Consider the following 20,378-nt stretch of genomic DNA (forward strand, 5'->3'; position numbering starts at 1 on the left):
GATCTTCAAGTAATTACAGTATTGGTGTAATTGTTTCAGATTAATCAAATAATCCACTGAAATGATATGTTTAATGTCTTAGTCTTATTCAGGAAGTGTCCCTATGAAGAAAAGGTCTCTGGATGATGATGCCTTACTTACTATTATTATTGATTTTCATTCATTCTCTCTCTCTTTTTTTAACCCTTACTTTCTGGCCTAGTAACAACTCTTAAGACAGAAAAACAAGGGCTAGGCAAATGGGGTTAAGTGACTTGCCCAAGGTCACAAAGCTAGGGGGAAGTATCTGAAGTCAGTTTTGAAACTCGGGTCCTCCTCTCCGAGTCTGGCACTCTATCCATTATGCCACCTCGCTGCCCCTTACTATTGATTTTCATTGTTAAATGAATCAGAAATAGAATTCCCATTAATAATTTAATTCATGAAAATCTTTTTGTTGAAATGTCCAGTATAGACTTACTTATAGAATATTAAAGTTAGGAATCACTTTGAAAGTAATTGTCTTTCCTTCAGTGGAATGGAGCCATTAATAGCACTGACATCATAGAATCATAGAATTTAGAGTTCTTTCTTCATGAACACTCTTGAACACTTCTAGGAATAGAGATTCTTCTTAAAAGATAGACTTTTCTATTGGAGAATAGTTTTATGTCTTAGAAGTACCTTCCTTTTATTGATACAATATCTATCTTTCTGTACCTTTTGTACTTTGGTCCTGTATTTCTCCTTAGGATCCAGATTTGATTAATTTCTTTATTGAAATGAGTCCTTCAGGAACTCACAGAATTTGAGTTATGTGGACATTAGATGACTTATGCAGCCTACTACTTCCTCAGTACCCCAAACCTAAAATCTACCTCAGTAGCACAAAACTAAATGAGACCAAGCACAATAAATCAGTCTAATCCTACTTCCATATCATGTATTTGAAAAAAAGCCTCCAAATTTGCTGTTATATTAAATAGCCCCCTTTCATTGAAAGTCTTTTCCTTTCAGTACTTTTGCAATCTTGGTTTGTTCTTTTCTGAACACATCACTGCTTATTTTCTTCCTAAAGGGAACACATAAGTCTGGAAATGGCCTGACTCCGGAACCACACAGTATAATAGTTGTGCCCAGAGGGGATGCCTCTTTTAAAGCAATACCAGATTACTTGGGCTTTTTTGGCCGACTTGTTACATTTGATTCTTTGAGATTTTAGTTCACTAAAGCCACCAGACATGACAAATTGCATTTTAGCCATGCCTCTCTTATTGTGTATTTGAGAAGTTTGTTTGTTGTATCCAAGGGCAAGACTTCACTATATCCCTTTTAGATTTCATCCTGTTAAATCACTTTTCGGTTCCCGACTTGGTCATTATGTTAGCCATCCCTCTTAACTTTGTGTCAAATGTAATTTCAGTGAGGATGGCATCTTTGTCTTTTTCTGTTTTAAGAGAAAAAACTTGGAATCATTCAGGACCCAACCTTGGAGAAGCCCACTGGTAGCCTCCTTTCAAGTTTACATTGTGTCTTTAATGAGAACTCTTTGGATGTGGACATTCTATCATTTCCAAATTCATGAATGAACGATTTATACATTTAAGTGCTTAACTTTGTGTAAAGCATTGTGCTACTAAGCAGTGGGAATACACATAGCAAAAGTAAGACACTCTTTGTTTTCCTGGAGCTCACATCTAATGGGGAAGACAACCCAAATGGAAAGTTTCAGCTGCAAGTCAGATGGTAGGGTCTCATGGTCCCTCGGGTGTACTGGCACTGATAAAATGAACCATCTGACCGTGCCCAGGACGTTGGTGACAAGAACTTTTCTGTGTCTTCAGTAGCTGTGGCTGCACACCTGTAGGAGCAGTTCCCAGGTCCTCCACAGGAGTTGTTTCCCAGGGTGATGGCTACATTGAGGGTTCCCAAGGCTCTTGGTTCAGGATCCTGGGCTATCTCCATCAGGGTTCTGGAGGGGATTTGGTAGTTAGGGTGGTGGTGGTCATTCAACTTTGCTGGCACAGGATGCCTCTGCTCTCTCTCATAGAGTATTTGAGTGCCTTAGCTAGTCTGGCCTAGATGCTATGTGTGTGGCAGTTGGTTGGCAGTTGGTTGGCAGTTGGTTGGCAGTTGATTGGGATATCTGACCCCTTCTCCATAGGAGCCACCTCCCCAGTTGATGGCTGTGAGTGCTGGTCTGAGAGTGGAATATACATAATTGGACTGTCATACAGTACGCGGCACTTCATTTTCCCCCACAAGAATAGGATGAGAGAATTTGTTAAATGCTTTGCTAAAATCGAGGTCTGCTATATTTATAGGAGTTCCCTAATCTGTGTATTTAGTTGCCTTGTTGAAAAAGGAAGTTAATTTGGTGTGGTACATTCTTGATAAGGTCATTCTGGCTTTTGGTGATCATTATGTTCCTATTTTGTTTTATTTTTTTATTGATAGTTTTAATTTTATATTACTTAAATCTCCCATAATGCCATTCCTCTCCCTTCTTTCCAGACAGTCATTCTTAATACCAAAGAATAAAGAAGGGAAAACACCCAAATTGAGGAAATCTGAGTAACAACATTTAGCTCAACATGACATTCCCAGCAGACAAGAGTCTCTCTCTTCTACCCCCTAACTGTGCCCCCTCCATGCCCCTTAACCCCCTTTGTGAGGGCAAGCCTACAACTGTGGTGTTTCTGTGTACATGGCAGTTATGTGTGTTGCTTTTTCCCAGCCCATATTATTCTTATCTCCTCTGCATTTGTCATGGACATCTTTTCTGGGAATGTAGTCACCCACCTCCACATTAGTGTACCACAAGTTGTTTGGTCATTTTCTGCTCGATATAATATATTTTCTTTTCTTTACCATTATCTTAATTTTTCATTATATACATATTCTTCCCCAAGCCATTTTTTATTACAAAGAATAAAAAAAGCAAGAGTTGAAAAGGTATGCAAAACTAGGCAGTACGTTTCTTCAGCCTATCAGTCCCTCAGCACTGCAGAGAGGTAGGGAGAAAGGGGCCTTATTCCAGCTCTTATTTGGAGCCAGGATTGATGGTTATAATTACATGATCTTTGGTATTAATCTTTTTATTAACACTGTAATAGTCACTGGATGTCTCCTTTTTCTGTTGCTCCTAATTTCAGCTTGCATCAGTTGGTATGTCTTTCCATGCCTACTTGTACAGATTAAATTAATGACTAACTTTAACATGTGTTAAAATAGAGGGAGAAAATTCAAATTGCCAAAGTGAAAAAATGAGTAAGGTGAAAAACATGACAGAAAATAACTAAAAAGAATTAATGGGACCTGCCATTTACTAGGTACTTTGTTAAGGATTTTATAAGTATTGTCTGATTTGATTTCCACAACAACTTTGGGAGGTAGGTGCTATTATTTTCCCATTTTATAGTTGAGGAAATTTGCCCAAGGTCACACAGCTAGTAAGTATCCGAAGCTGGCTTTGAAATCAGATCTTCCTCATTCCAGGCCCAGCAATCTAATGTCCTCTGCATTGCCTTATTACCTGCTATTAACCTACAGTTATATACCAGTAAAACCAAAAACTTAGAAGTAGACCAACACCCATCAAAATATGAAATACCTAAATTAATGGAACTTGATATAAAGATACCAAGCTTCAGAAAATAAAATCAAACTATTCCTAAAGGAACTACCAAAAGAAAAAAGAAAAACAGCCCTGTCCAGATGGGTTTTCAGGTGAATTCTATCAGATACTCTCCACTCCCCATTTTTTATTGTCATGCAAAACACACTTTCATATTGATCATTGTTGCAAGGGCACACTCATTCATAACCAAAACCACTAAATAAAATCATAAATACACTGATGTGAACTATGACTCCAATAGTTCTTTCTCTGGAGGTGGAAAGCATCCCCTTCATCAGTCTTTCAGGTCTATCAGATTTTAAAAGAAATTTTAATACTTTTACTATAGAAATTATTTTCATGAGTTGATTAAGAAAACATTCTACTAATCTCTTTTATGAGCCAGACATTGGAACAATGTCTAAATCAGAGAACAAAGCAAAGCAAAAAAAGGACTCACTATCATTAATGAACATTTGATTTCAATTTTAAATAAAATCTTGACAAAAAGACGACAGCACTATGTTCAAAATATTACTTCTCTATGATCAAATTGGATTTATACAACGCATGGCAGTTTGGTTCATTTTAAAGAAAACAACATACTTATATTGAAAATTTCAAATCATAGGTTTACAGTAGATTCAGAAAAGGCCTTTGAACAGCACAACATATGCTAAAAACTGTAAAGTATAAGCATAGAAAGACCTTTAAAAAGATAAAAAGTATAAATATGATAAAAAAACATGAAGGGTATAGATCTTAAGCCAAAACTTCAGCATTATACTCAAATGAAAAAACACCAAAAACTTTCTCAGGAATTATTTGATAACACCAATGATAACAATATGATACAAATAATTAAAGACTAATAATTTTGGAATTTTAATTGGATTAACATCAAGCTTATAGTTTTTATAGTTTTTAAGACTACTCTTTTTTTCCCCTCTTTTGAAAACGAATGCAACAGATCTCCTGTGTCCTATAGGAACTTTTATATTATCCACAATATTTCTTTCTTTTTTTTAGAAATGATTTTGTTTTTATATTATGTTTACCACTGTGTCTCTTCCTCCACTCCCAGGCATGGTCTTCCTCCTCTGCAGAGAAGTGGGGTAAGAGGTGTCTTCTCTTGCTCATTGTGCTGTAGTGGTGGTGTATATTGTCATTCTGCTTCTCCTGACTTCATTATACATCATCCAGTCCATGCTATTCTGTCATCCTTGTATTTATCCTTTCTTACAGCACAGTAATAGTTTGTTTGTAGTATTTATGTACTACAGTTGATTTTGTTTTCCCTAACTGATGGGCATCAATATTATTTCCAGTTCTTTGTCACCACAAAAAGTGGTGTTAAAAATATTTTGGTGAATATGAAACATTTCTTTTTGTTATTATCTTCTTGTGGGTACAGGGTTCCTGCTTATGACTATCAGTAGAATCTCTGGTGTAAAGGGATGGATGTTCTAACCACTTAATTTACACAATTTCAAATTATTTTCCTCCATACTTCTCAACAGAGATTATTCCTATCTTTTTGTCATTTTTGCCAGTTTGCTGTGTGTGAAGTGAGAAACTTGAAGATTTTTTTGATTTTTATTTCTCTCATTAGTGATTTGGAACATTCTTTCATATACTTGTTCAAAGTTTGCAATCCTTTGGGAAATTCTTTTCATACCCTTTGGTTTCTATAGGGAAATGGCATTCATTCATTCATTCATTCATTCATTCATTCATTCATTCATTCATTCATTTATTTATTTACTTATTCATTTATTTATTTATTTATTTAGTGTTTCTACCTATTTACCTTAGTTAGGGATAGAGACTGAACCTGTTGGTTATAGGGAACTGCTAAATGGGGTGGCTCTTTAATGTATGTTGGCACATGCACAACTCAAAACATAGTCTCAGAAAGTTGTCTGGAACACTAAGGCATTAAGTAATTTGACCAGGGGCATGTAGTCAGAGGTTTCAGAGGTAAAATTGAACCCATATCCTCTTGTCTTCAAGAAGACCAGCTCTCAGTCCATCATGCCATAGTGTTTCTCTTTGCCTTGTGTATCAGAAATATTTTTATAGAAAGATTTCCTTCCCCAGTCAGTTCTTTCCTTTCTTATCATAGTTCTATTAAATGAAATTATCTACTTCATCTTCTCTTACTTTCCTCTATTCCTTTTCTGATCAAGTATTGGCCTTCCACCCAACATTATGAAAAGTATGTGATTGTGTGTTTGATTCTCTTCTTTTCAAACTTCTTTAATCCTAGGAGCTTGTTCAGGTGCCAGTTCTTTAGGTAGATTTGATGACTTAAATTTATTAAAGTCAACTGAACTGCTGTCTTGCTAGAAACCACTCTGTTGCTTTCATCCTGTGCCCCAACTTGATTTTTGATATTAGTTGACCAGACTTAATTAACTTTCTAGAAAGGGCTGTTCTACCAAGGTGGAATATTAGGAATAATTGATTCCAACTTTGGTACAACTACTTCCCAAAGTTGGTGACATTCTTCTGCCAGTACAGAGTCTTTAAACTCAAACTTAGAGTGTGTATTAGGTAATAGGATAACTCATCACTCCGGGAAACCTTTTTGCTGGAGACCTCAAGTTGTTCCTATTAAGTATAATGTAGCCTTTCTTCTGGGCTATTCGTAGAGCCTTATTATTGCCTTTCCTTATTCTGTCCAAATTCCCCTGAGCTTTTAATGCAAACACTGCTAGTAGCTCCTGTAGGACTGTTAGGATAGCATTAGGAAGGCCAGAATTTTCTGAAACCTGAAATTTAAAAAGTTCTCTTTTGGCTCAGGGGGAGAAGAAAGGAGCCTTAGGCTCTCAGTTGACTGCTATTTCATAGATAACTTGTCACAGTTCTTGACCAAGGCTCTTCAGCCATTACTTACCCACTTCTGGTGAATGGCACTCTCTTTCATCCAGTGACTTTTAAGTACTTTTACACTGAGGTATGGGGCAGCTGGATGGTATAGTGCTGTGTTGGCGAATGTATGGCATGGGTGTCAGTGCATGCTGGAGGGGGCTGCTCTGCTCACCCTCTCCATAGTGCCTGAGGACATTTCTCACTTCATCTGCCCAGCAACCCAATAGGAGCACTTCCTCCCTCCCGTCTGTGGCAAGGGGGCAGCTCACATGTGGTGTGACAGTTGCAGTTTAGATACTCAGTCTCTAAACACTTCTCCACCACTGGTCTAGTGGATAGAGCACTGGCCTGGAATAAGGAGGAATCATCGTCCTGAGTTCAAATTTGACCTCAGACACTTACTAGCTATGTGATCCTAGGCAAGTCAATTAACTTTTTGTCTTGGTTTTCTCATCTGTGAAAATGAGCTGGAAAAGGAGAAGACAAGTCATTTAATGTGTTTGCCAAGAAAACTCCAAATTGAGGTCACGAAGAGTCAGGTACAATTAAAAGACAACTAAACAATAGCAATGACAAGTTGAGGTTTAAATCTAAATGACTAATCTAAATCTAATGACTTGTTGATTGATTCATTAGACATGTTTAGGTTGTATTCACACCCAGGTTATTCTTTTCATTGATAGATGTGTCTGAGCTTCACATAATTTAAGTGGTAAAGGTTGCATGATTCTCTTTATTTCTACTCTGAAACTTGATAACATAATAAAAAACAAGAAGAAAAATAAAGAATGGCATAAGTAGCTATACACATCAACTGAGCTTGAGAATGCTCAGTGTTCTACTCTCATAGACTCCAACTTTTTTTTTTAAGGAAAGGGGTAATAGTAATACTGTATTTTCTCTACTTGCAGCCCCCCCCCCCCCCAGCTAAGTTTGGTCATTTTAATGATAGCATTATTTGTTTTACTATTTTTTTTTTGCTGTTTGCATTATTGTAGTCATTATGTGTTTATATTTTTTAAAATTTTGATAGGTTTTTGTTGATGTTTTCTCTTATTTACATCATAACTATCTCCAGTGTCCTTCTCCTATCTCCCCCCTATCTCCTGTAACAAGCGGCATTTAGTTAGTTATTAAAGACCAAAAAATGAAGAGGCAAAAAAGTCAGCACAACTAATCGTTACATTGAAAAAAGTCCCAAAACTTATGCCTGCAACACTTGTGAACATCTCTTCTCTAAGTAGGAGTGTGTGTGGGTGTCTTTTCATCTCTCCACATTTAAGATCTACTTGATCTTTAGAATTTTTCACTTTTGGTTTTTGATGTTTGTCCTTTCCACTTACATTGTTATTAGCACTGTGTATGTTGTTTTCTTGGCCCTGCTTCAATTTGTATCAGTTCATATAGATCTTCCCAGGCTTCTCTGTATTCATCATCTATACAGTTTCCTACCATACAGCAATATCCCATTATATTATTTTTTGTATATTGTTTTTCTGGTTTTGTGTACTTTACATTAGATGATAGAAGTCATTCTCTGAGTTCATAATCATCTCTTTTTCACTGCATAGTAATGCTCTTTTCATTCATGCACCACAATTTGTTTCGCCATTCCCTAGTCAGGGCCTTATGTTGTTTTTAGTTGTTATTACTACAAAAGAGTGCTGTTATGAAAACTTTGAATATATATATATATATATATATAAGAACCTACCTCTTTACCTCCTCCTTCCTCTGCCTTTGAGTAGATAGAATAGTAACCTCACTGTATCAAGATAGATATTTTACTCACTTTCTTAGTGTATTTTCCATTTTTCTTTAGAATGTTTAAACCATATCATAGTTCCACAAACTGCATTGATGTACATTCTTTTTATTTTCACAAATTTTCATCTTTATTATGAACCATGACATCAATAAATGTGAATATTTACATAGAAATATTGTATTTCTATATAGATAAACAAAAACTATTGTATATAAAATAGCAAATTTTGTTATGTACAACTTTTTAAAAAGTGTATAATAAATTCAGTACATTATTTTCAAAGCTGACCTGCTCATCTTTGTCTCTCTCTGAAATTCCTCTATTTTTTCTATACGTTGAAAAAAGGTTTCATTGATAGTTTCTTCTTTTCTTACTTTCTTCAACTCCCTTCCCTTCCCCTCTGCCCTCCTCTCTCCATTAGTGTCACTAAGCTCCTTTCACTCCGAGTCTGTACCTCCCCCCCTCCCCCCCAAAACAAACAAACAACACACTTCTATGGACTGGCAGGCAGGAATGGAGAGAAAGCATCTAAGAGGGAGGTCAGAGTAAACTTCTGAGAGTAAATCATAATGGGATGAAAAAGAGAAAAAACATACAAATCAGAAATGAGGATTTGGATTTGGCAGAGCAGCAGAACACCATATTCATTTAGGGATTAACTAGTTCAGATCAGACTTCTTTTAGGTACTTCTTTTGAATGTGAGACTACAAGAATACTGATTAAAAGAGGAGAAAGAATAGAAAATGATGGAAAGTCAGAACCATTAACAGTCAACTGGGAACACCAAAGGAAGAGGCTAACAGGATGAATTAGAAAAACCCCCAAATCTGTTATTTAGGAGGAATATACATAAAACAAAAGATTCACAGACAGTCAAAAGATTATATTTCGAAGAATTAATTATATTGCAGCTAACAAAAAGGCAGGAGAAAGGGAAGGGAATGAAGATTTATTAAGTACCTACTATGTGCCAGGCACTGTGCTAAGAGCTTAACAAATATTAACTTATTTGATCCTCTCAACCACCCTGGGAAGCAAGTGCTTTTATTATTATGGTTTATGGTTGAGGGAACTGAGGGAGATAGAGGTTAAGTGACTTGCCCAGGGTCATATAGCTGGTAAATATTTGATGCCATATTTAAATTCAGATCTTCCTGATTCTGTGCTTAGGGCTTTGCCTTTTATGCCATATACTATGTATTTGCCCAATGGATTCTAATGATATTTTTAAAAGAAAGGTCCCTACATGATAATTATTTATAGCAGTACCTTTTGGGGAGTTCCTATCAGTTGCAATCCCTAGATTCAACTTCACTGGCATCATGTTCTCAAGAAATATGTTGCCAAGCTCAGTACTAGTAATCTCCTCATCCTGGAGATTGCATCAGTTTTGATACTCTTACCTCAACTGTACTCTCAATAGCCTCTGCCACTCTGATTAGAGGGTGGAAGAGCAAAAACCTCCATTTCAACATGGTCCAGAGTTTTTGCAGCCATACATTCCACTTCCATTGTCATTATCATTAATTTCCTAGAGTCTCCCTTTCCTGCCCCACAGTTTTTATCTTCCCCCATTTGATTGGTTGTAAACTCCTTAAGGACAAAGACTGTCCCTCCCTTTCATCTCCCTCCTCCCCCATTTGTATTTTCAGCACTTGGCACTGTACCTATCTATAGTAGGTACTTAATAAATGTTTATTGACTTGAATTGGCAAAGAATTAGAAATTAAGAAATTATAAATTTGATGAATATAGAGAAGCATGGAAAGAAGTGAACTTTTGCAAAGTGAATTAAATAGAAGCTGGAAAACAATGACTACAATCATGAACTAAAGCAATCAAAATTGAATATTGTAAAATTGCAATAATGCTTATGATACCCCCTTATGTGGCAGAAGTGAGGAGACAAGAGAGGGCAGGAACACTGATTGTTAGACTTTTCCCCTCTTTTAAAATTTTTTTCTTTATTATAAAGTATAAAGGATGGATTTCTGGGTGGGGTTGGGTAAGGGATATATTGGGAAATATAAGAGTTGTCAAAAGAAATTATGGCAATAAATGCTCATTTCAAAAAGAGAATATCAGCAACTCTTGACCTGCATGCCTCATTTCTTCTCTCTACCAAATCTTTATGAGAATCATCTACACACAGAGAGGGTATCTGACAAAGAGTGGAGCAGGGAGCCAGAAAGTCTTTTACAAATGTCATTTGATAGCGACCCATATTGATAAAAATGGAAAGAATACAAGATCTTAACTGTGCTACTAGTTTGTTAACTATTAAAGTAAAATATGACTCAGTAGAGCAAAATGCTTTCTTAAAACTTTCTCCACCAAGACAGCCCCCAAACCCATATCAGAATTTTATAAGATTCCTTGAAAGATGTAGTAACAAAAGTCACTTTGCTCAAGATTGTGACTAATAACGTCAAGTGGAAAACAGGGAGAAATTTGCAAAACAAAAGTATTATCCCTGTAATGGAGGTTATCCAGAGCACAATCCAAGTACGAAAGATATTTCCTATAGATGGTAAGTTCCTTCAGAACCATCTATTTAATGATGATATCTGCTCACTATTTTAAACTATGAAACATTTCAGAGTTTTCTTGAGTGAATTCTGCATTACTTAAGAATTTGACTTAACTCTCAAATAGGAAAACCAAGTGACTGAAGAAAATACATTATCTCAACTATAATTGGCTTTTCTCTGGACAACCAAAAGAAAGATGTACTTGTGTGTGTGTGTGTGTGTGTGTGTGTGTGTGTGTGTGTGTGTGTGTGTGTGTGTGTGTGTTGGCTAGCTCCTGCTAACCAATGGGTGAACTGGGCCCCATAGCCTTCCAGTTTCTGTCTGAAACAAAGGTTCATCAATATGTTTTCCCATGATACATGGCCCTAAAGGGCCATGGAGTAACTTAGAAGGATGTCGGCAAGCTCCCATATGTTACCCAGGATAAGCCAAGTAAAGGGTAGCCTTACAGAGCTGGATGCCTGGAAAAATAGTGGGCTGCTTCAGGAGCTGGGGTAAAGGATGTCAAGTTTTCCATTTGCATCTTTCATTGGTGTTTATGCTTTGCCAAGAAATCTAGGGGAAAGCCTCCAGCTTCTTGGGTATGCCTTTTTCGCAGGATTCCCAGAAGGTTAAAGAAAGGAAGTAGCAAAGAATGAGAGGGCATGTGAAGTTATGATTTGTTCTGTTGAATGTCTAACCAAAATTGAGAAAATGCATAGAACCATGTACTTATTTTTAAAATGGGAATGTTATAATGCCCATTCTGACTAGGTGAAATAGCCATAACTCCTTCCACTTCTGTTCATATGATATGCCTTATTTACACTCTTGTGGCCACCCTTTTCTTGATGCACTCTGATATCTATCACACAGAAATTGATTAATTCCCTGCAGTTTGTTAGTTACTATTCTAGAAGCTGAGGATGCAGAGACAAAAGTGAAGGCTTCATATAGCAGGTGACATTGGAGTGGAAATTTAAGGGCACTGTTGATTATATCAGAGACAGAGCTGAGGAGTGATGCATTTCAAGCAAGCAGGACAGCTTATGTATGGACATAGAAACAAGATGGAATAATGTATGGGAGGAATAGCAAAGAGGGAAACAGAATGATGCTGAACAAGGCTCAGATCCAGCTTATAGAGAGAGGTCTTTTAAGTGCCAATCCTAGAAATCTTTATTTGCCGCTGCAGGTAGTAGATTTTGGAACATTGGAGTAAGCAGTTTTCATTGAGTGATGAGGTCACTAACCAGGCTGCAGGTTGAGAACTGAGTAAAATAACAAGTGGAAGCAACTTGTGTAGCCAGTTTTTTGTAGAAGTTTATGAAAAGGAAAAATTATCAGATTATATTTTATAATGGACCCACAAGAAAGTTATTTTATTTTTTAAATTTATTTTTAATTAATTTAGGATAGTTTCCCGTGGTTACATGATTCATGTTCTTTCCCTTCCAGAGCCAACATGCAACTCAACTAGGTTTTACTAAGAGGTATTTCCATATTATTAATATTTGCACTAGGGTGATCATTTAGATTCTATATCTGCAATCATATCCCCATTGACCCATGTGATCAGGCAGTTGTTTTTCTTCTGTGTTTCTGCTTCCACAGTTCTTCCTCTGAATGTGGACAGCATCTTTCTCTTAAGTCCCTCAGAATTGCTCTGGATCATTGCATTACTGCTAGTAGAGAAGTCCATTACATTTGATTGTACCACAGTGTGTATGAGTCTCTGTGTAGAGAAAGTATTTTAAAGATGGTAAAGACATAGGCTTATTTGGTAGCAGAGATAATCATCCTATAAGGAGACACTGAAGATGGGATAAGGGATTGCAGGAGTAGTTTGCTAGAAGAGCTGAATGGTACAGAATGTCAAAGTTACCGGTAGTAATGGGGTTTGCCATTTTAGGAAAAGGGATTACTTCTTCATCTGAAATTAGAATTTACAGAATTCAACTTGTCAAGGCATTTTGAGATAGTGGGAAAGAAAGACCTTGCTCTGTTAAGTATGCATGAGGTTAGGTTTCTCCTGGGAAGTTAGGGGCTGGCATTGAGGAAGACTCTAGGAGGGAACAGAAATAGCTGCTGTTGACAATGGGAAATAAAGAATCAGATGAGAAGAAATAAAAATATTGCTTTATGATTGTCCAGTTGTAATGAAATAACATAAATATAGAGTAATTGACCTAAATCCTGGCATTTTATTCAGTGTCACATTCCCATCATTGCCTGGTGTTTTGGGCGGGGTGGGGGGAGCACTTCCTTACATCTCTTATTTTAGGTCACCATTCAGGCTTGATTATTTTGTTGGACTTTTTTTGAATTACATTATTATAGTCACTGGATAGACTGTATAGTCCTGGTTCATTTATTTTGCAGAAGTTCATATAAGTTTTCTTGTGCTTTTCTGTATTCTTCATTTTTATTATTTTAAAAATAGCTATTGATATCTTTTGGTTTTCATCACCTGAATTTCCCCATATCCTTATTGTTTCCTGAAAGCCATCCCTTAAAACATATTTTTTAAAAAATTGCATCACTTCATGTATTTCCATATTTCTTTATGTTTGTAATTTCTTATAGCCCAGTAGCATTCTATTACATTCAGTGCACAGAGTGCTGGGCCTGGAGCAAGGAAGGCCTTAATTCACATATGGCCTCAAACACTTAAACTGGACAAGACACTTCACTTCTGATAGCTTTGGTTTCTTCAAATTGTTATGAAGATCAAATGAGAGAACATTTGTAAAGAACTTAGCACAGTGCCTGACTGAAGTAAGCTCTTAAATACTTGTTTGCTTCCTTTATTCCACAATTTGTTTAGCTATTCCCCAAAGAAGAAACAAAATCAACCCCATTTGCTGATGACATGATGGTTAAATGAGAAAATCCTAGAGAATCATCGAAGAAACTAATTGAGACATTTAATAGCTTCAACAAAGTTTCAGGCTAAAAAATAAGCTCATAAACATGAATAGCGACAAAATTTGAAAGGCAGTAATAAAAATAGTTTTTAGGTATTCAAAGTAACTACACATTGTATGAGATATATCTGAGTCATTCCATCAGTTGTACACTCAGTATTTGGATAGGTTTAATAACAAAATAACTCCTTTAAGGGATAAACACCACAAATAGTTGGAGAAATATTCTGTGTTCATGGCTGAGCTATTGTACTGTGTTAAAAATACCAATATTGCCAGTTAATTTACAGAATTAATGCTATACCAATCAAATTTCCAAAGGAATACTTGTAGAACTTGATAAAATAATAACAAAATCCATTGAAGGAACAAATGAGCTAGAATGTCAATGATGAAATAATGAAAATCGGAGTAGAAATACAAGGGGAACAGTACATCCAGAACCTAAACTATATTATAAAGTATCAGTAATCAAAACTATAGTATTGATGAATGAAACAGAAAAGTAGATCAGTGGAACAGATGAAACAAAGAAGAGTTAAAAGTGTAATAGCACTTTATCTCTGTGGGAGAAAGTGAAACATAAATCATTTAGGAAAGAGCTCATCATTTACTAAGAATTACTAGGAAAACCAGAAGACAGTCTGGCAGATCCTAGGCATAGAACAACATCTTAAACCATATTCTACCCTAAATTCAACATTAATAAGCAGCCTGAATATTAAAGATTGTACTGTACCATGTTAGTAATTTCTTACAGTATGCTAATATCCATTACATTTATCTACTACACCTTGTTTACAGAGATTCTTCAATTGATGACTATAAACTTTGCTTCCAGTTCTTTGATATTCCAGAAAATGTTGTTCTAAATGTTTTGGTGTATGTGGTCCTCAAAGTGATATTAACACATTTGGCCATGCATTCCTGCATTGAATAAATTATAATGGCTCCCCATTAATTCTAGCATCAATTATAAATGCTTCTATTTTGCCTTTAATACCCTTCATATTTTGGCTCCAACCCACCTTATTTACATTACTCTTCTTGATGTACTTTTTGGCCCAGCTAGGGTTAGGGTTCTGAGTTCCTTACATGCCATCCTTCATTCATCTCTGTTCTCTATGACATTGCTTTCACATGCTCCTCATCCCTTTGATGAACTCATTTCTGATGTTTTACTGTTAGAATTTCTCATTTCCTTCAAAACTCTTCTTACGGATCACTTTGTCTTTGAGGCCTTTCCTGATGCTTGTAGCTGCTAGGACCCCCCTCTCTCCCAAAATTAACTCATCTTTCCTCCCTACCAATTCCCTGCGCTCTTGGTCTTGCTTGATAAATGCTTAATAAATGATTGCTTTCCTACTCAAAATCCAATGGGCTATTTCATGATTTTCTAAGATAGCAGTGCTTCTCATTGTTTGAAGTTCTTAAAAGAACATGATCAAACATCAGTGATTTTTTTTTTAATTGACACTTGGAAACCTTTAATATGAATGGCATCATTATATACCTGCCGCTTTTATAGTGTGCTTTAGGCTATACAAAACATGTTATAAACATAATCTCATTGGATCTTCACAATAGTAGGTGCCATTATTATCCCCATTTTACAAATGAAGAAACTATGGCAGAAATGAAATGACTTTCTCAGAATCAGTAAGCTAGGAGGTGTCTGAGGCTGGATTTAAATTCAGGTCTTCCTGACTCCAGGCTTAGTGCTTTATCTACTGGACACCCAACTTGCCTTGTTACCTATGCATTTTAGTCATGCCTCAGTTTGTGCCCCTGTAAAATTTTGGAAGTTGTATTTCAGGGAAAACTGTAGGTTCTCTTGTAGCTCTGAATCCTTTAATAGCAGCATGACTTGGTCAATAAAGACGGGAAGTTGGATTTATATGGGGGTGGGTTTGTGTTATTCCCTTTAGTACTTATTAGCTATATGACAGTGGGCAAGTCCCTTGACCTCTCCGCACCTTTTTTCTCTTCTGTAAAATGGGCTAAAACTTAATTCACTTGGTTATTACAAAGCGTTTTTACAAATGTCGGGCAGCTTTTACTTTTATGATTCTAATAGAATGAGATACTAGATTTAGTAGATAATTCTGGTCCTTTAAGATGGTAAAGCCATCTTGTCTCTTCATGTTTATCCTTGTTCTTACTAGTCATTAAGACTAAAGTGACCTATACTCAATTTCTAGCCATTTGAGGAAATGTCACAACAGTGCTAGAGATGTTAGGTAAAATAATGTAATTTAGTTATAGAAGTGCATAGATTGATAAAGATCTGATTGCTAATATAATACTTTTACTAAAAGTTTATTTTCTCACAGGTAACACAAGTAGCAAGACAACCTGGACCTCCCACCCCTTCCCCTTATTCAGCACATGAAATAAACAAGGGACATCCAAATCTTGCGGCAACCCCACCAGGACATGCATCGTCCCCTGGACTCTCACAGGTAAGGCAGGCCCTCATTTTAGAAAAGTTGCCAAGAATGTCTTTGTTGCTCCTTGTTCTTTCTTTCTAAGCTAAATTCTTGTCTGTGGCTGGTTTGTGTAAAACTCTATGCAGGTTAAGTTCCTCATACCACTCAGATGGAGAATGGGAGTATCACTCTGCACTTTGGGGGTTGTGTGGTGACCAATGCCTGTTTTTGATTCTCATTTTTATCTCAAGTTGTTGTTTTTAAAGACCCAGAGATCTTTCCTTATAGGCTGGTCTAAAAAATAAGACCCAGCATTTGTTTCTCACAAAGAGCACTCGTGTGTAGAGTAAAACATAGTTTTCACATCTTGCATCAGTCATTGTACTCTCCACTGTGGAGATTTTTTCTTTTGGCCACTTCCGTGAGTATGGTGACAGATGCAGGATTTAGTTGTAATTCATTCATGCTAGGATTTCTCATTTTAAAAATCTATTAGAATTATTGTAGATTTAGGGCAGTTTGGTATATATTTACCATGAGGGCAGGTATAAAGCATAGAAGACCCATAGAAAAAGGCCATGGTTATAGTAATTTACTGTCTTGTACTGATGCCATATGAACCGTGCCATGGTATATATATATATATATATATATATATAAGTCTTTTTTCCTATTGTGAGAAATAATATGTATTTATCAAAATGCATGGTTTTGTTTATTTCTTTGTCAACATTGATGTAATTTTGACCCTGTTTGCTTTGTTTACAAAATAGCCACTGATCTTTTCATCAAAAAAATATTGTGACACTACTTAGACTATGTAGAGATCAAAACCACAACCATGGCCTCATCCACATGGTACTATGATCATCTGATCATCTGATCATCTGCTATAAGATATCTCCTTTGTTTTTATGTAATGATTTTCATTGTAGAAATTTTTATAGGAATAATGAAAATTTACTTTTGACATTTAGTTGAGCCTCCCATACCTTCTTCCAGACCTTAAGTTTAAGAAATAATGTGGAGGGGGCAGCTGGGTGGCTCAGAGGTCCAATTTGGCCTAGGTTCAAATTTGGCCTCAGACACTTCCCAGCTGTGTGACCCTGGGCAAGTCACTTGACTCCCATTGCCTAGCCCTCCCGACTCTAGACCTGACTCTCAATCCCCTGAGCCACCCAGTTGCCCCCTGTATATAGTTTTATAGCCCCTTGGGCATAATTCCAAATTGCCCTTTAAAATGTTTAACAACTCCACCAGTAGTGCATGGGTGTCACAGTTTTTCTGTAACCCCTCTAGCTTTGTCACTTCTGATAGATGTCAAGTGGTGCTTCTGAGTTTTCTTAATTTCTTAATTTGCATTTCTCTAATCAATAGTGATTTGGAGCATTTTTAACATATTAATGGATGTTCATACCCTTTGACCATCTTATCAGTTGGGGGAATGGCACCTATTTTTATAAATTTGATTTAGTTCCCTATATATTGAAGAAATAAGGCCTTTATCAAAGTAACTTGCTGTAAAATTTTGTGATATATTTATTGTAATTTCCCTAGTTATCTTTTTTAATTAGGTATATTTTTCCTTTTGCTTTGTCTGAGATTATGATTACCTCCTATGCTTTTTGATGCATTTTTTTGCTCTAGTGCTTTATTTTAATTCTTTGTTTCAGATATATCTCTTATAAACAATATAATGCTTCTAACTTCTGATCCATTTTGCTATCCACTTCTGTTTTATTGATGAACTCATCCTGTTTACATTCACATATATGATTACTGTGTGTTTTCCCATCCTATTTTTTCCTGTTTAATTTTCTTTCTTTTTATCCTGTTCCTTCTCAAAAATATTGTTTTGTTTTTGTTCACTGCTTCCTTTGATTCAGCTTTCCTTTTTATCACATTCTTCTCCTTCCCTCAATATCTATTATTCCTTTTTCCTAGTTCCCTTATGAGCGAGTTAAATTTCTGTATCCTTGTGTGTGTGTGTGTGTGTGTGTGTGTGTGTGTGCGCGTGTGTGTGCGCGTGTGTGCGTGTATGCGTGCACGTTTGTTTTTTCTTATTTGAACCAATTCTGATGACAGTGAGTTTCAGGTATTGCTTCTTATCTCTTCCTCAATTTTCTCCTCCATGATAAAAGTTCTTCCTTGAGCAGTATTTTAATGTGACAAAATTTCCCCCATTTTACTTCTCCTTTCCTTCTCCCAATGCAACCCTCTTTTTCACTCCATTTTTTGGGAAGGGGAGATCATTCCAACATAATCGGCTTATGCTGATGTCTTCTATCTGTGTAGATTCATTCTAATTGCCCTCATAATGAATAGGAGTTATATATGTCATTTTCTCAAATAGGATTGCAACTAGTTTAACTTTGTTGATTCTTTTATGATTACTCTTTCATATTTACCTTTTTATTCTTCTCTTGATCATTGTATTTGAATTTCATATTTTCTATTCATCTCAGATCTTTTCATTAGGAAAGCTTGAAAGGCCTCTATTTCATTAAATAGTTATTTTTTCCCTTGGAGGATTGTATTCAGTTGGTAGGTTATTTTTGGTTGTAATCCAAGCCCTTCGTTCCTTTAATATGAAAGCTGTTGAGTCTTGTTTTAGCCTGACACGTGTGATTCCATGATGCTTAAATTCTTTCTGTCTGGCTAGTTGTAATATTTTCTCCTTGACCTTGGAGCTATAGAATTTGACTATAATACTCATTTTGGGATCTCTGGTTCTAGGGTATCAGGGCAATTTTCCTTGATAATTTCTTCAAATACAATGTTTATGCCGTGTGTGTGTGTGTGTTTTGTTCAAGGCTTTCAGGCAGTCTAGTAATTCTTAAGTCATCTTCTAGGTCTATTTTTTAGGGCAGTCGTTTTTCCAAGAAAATATTTCATGTTTTCTTTTCTTTTTTTTCATTCTTTTGACTTGGCTTTATTGTTTTGTGAACTCTCATAAAATCATTAGCCCAATTCTAATTTTTCAGAAATTATTTTCTTTAGTAAACTTCTATATCTTTTTTTCCATTTGGCCAATTCTGCCTTTTTAAAAAACACTCATACCTTTTATATTAATATCATTTCTAAGACAGAAGAATGGCTAGTGCTAGGCAATGCGGTTAAGTTACTTGTTCAAGGTCACATGACTAGGAAATGTCTGAGGTCAGATTTGAAACCAGGGCCTACAGATTCTAGACTTAGCTCTCAATCCATTGTGCTACCTAGATGCCTTTCCAATTCTGCCTTTTTGGGAGTTATTTTCTTCTATGAAATTTTGTAGCTCTTTTATCATCAGTAGGCCAATTCTTTTTTTTTCTTTTTTAAGTATTATTTTCCTATAGTATTTTTTTTTGTGCCTCTTTTACCAAGTTGCTAATTCTCCAATTCATAATTTTATTTTTCCCCCTAGTTTTTCCTCTACTACTCATCTCTTTCTTTAACTATTCTAGTAATTCTTGTTTGGCTTGCAACCAATTAGTATTTTTCTTTGAGGTTTTTTAGCTGTTTTCACTTTGTTGACTTCTTTTGAGTGTGTGTCTTAGTTTTCCATGCCATAGTAGTAGCTTTTTATGGTCAAATTCTTTTTAAAAAATTGATTGCTCATTTCCCCAGACTATTTCCTTACTTTGATCTTTATGCTAAAGTTGGTTTTTGCTCAGCCAGGAGTGTGGGGAGGCTCTTTGCCAAGCTTCAGCCCTTTTTTGTGGTGCTACTTTCAGATCTAGTTCGGGAAGTTTTCAAGTATTCAGTGCTTCCAAGGTAGTGTGATGTGGGAAAAGGAATGGTCATTGCTCTTCTAGTCTGTGCTTTGGTCTCTACCCAAAGTCTTCCTTTTGCTTTTGGTTGTTTCCAGCCATAAACCCTGGCACTCCTCTTGGTCCTGGAACTATGACCAGATTTCCTGCTGTCCTGCAGTCTCAAGCACTTCTCTCCATCTTGGATTTCTGATCAGGACCTGTGCTTCCTTGTGACTAACCAGAATTATTTCTCTATGTCTTGCTTATGAGTAATACAATTGATAGTCAGTACTGAGGAAAAAGTCCCCTGTAATCTCTTTCTGACGAGTTACCAACTCTGGACTGAGAGCTGCTGAAGCTGCTGCTGCTTTCGTAGCTCCTCCCAAGGCCCACTCATTACGGGTGCTGCTGCTGCTTGCTTGCTGGACAGACCCCAACTCTGGTGTCACAGATTTCTCCTGCTAATTTCCCATGTTGTCTTACCTTGATCTTTTATTGACTTTGCTATTCCAAATTTTGATTTAAGGAATCATTCTA

At 36.2% G+C, this 20,378-nt stretch overlaps 1 protein-coding gene across 15 annotated transcripts in view; it reads left to right on the forward strand.

Annotated features, from left to right (window-relative positions):
* The window catches only part of EIF4G3 (eukaryotic translation initiation factor 4 gamma 3), a 386,696-nt gene that overhangs the window by 114,835 nt on the left and 251,483 nt on the right, over window positions 1-20,378 (forward strand). For all 15 annotated transcript variants that reach the window (XM_056795635.1, XM_056795650.1, XM_056795638.1 and 12 more), the window contains exon 3: window positions 16,012-16,140. The gene's annotated coding sequence lies outside the window, so the exon portion shown is untranslated. The remainder of the gene's footprint in view (window positions 1-16,011; window positions 16,141-20,378) is intronic.

Source organism: Monodelphis domestica, chromosome 4 (assembly GCF_027887165.1).
Source record: "Monodelphis domestica isolate mMonDom1 chromosome 4, mMonDom1.pri, whole genome shotgun sequence".
NCBI lineage: Eukaryota > Metazoa > Chordata > Mammalia > Didelphimorphia > Didelphidae > Monodelphis > Monodelphis domestica.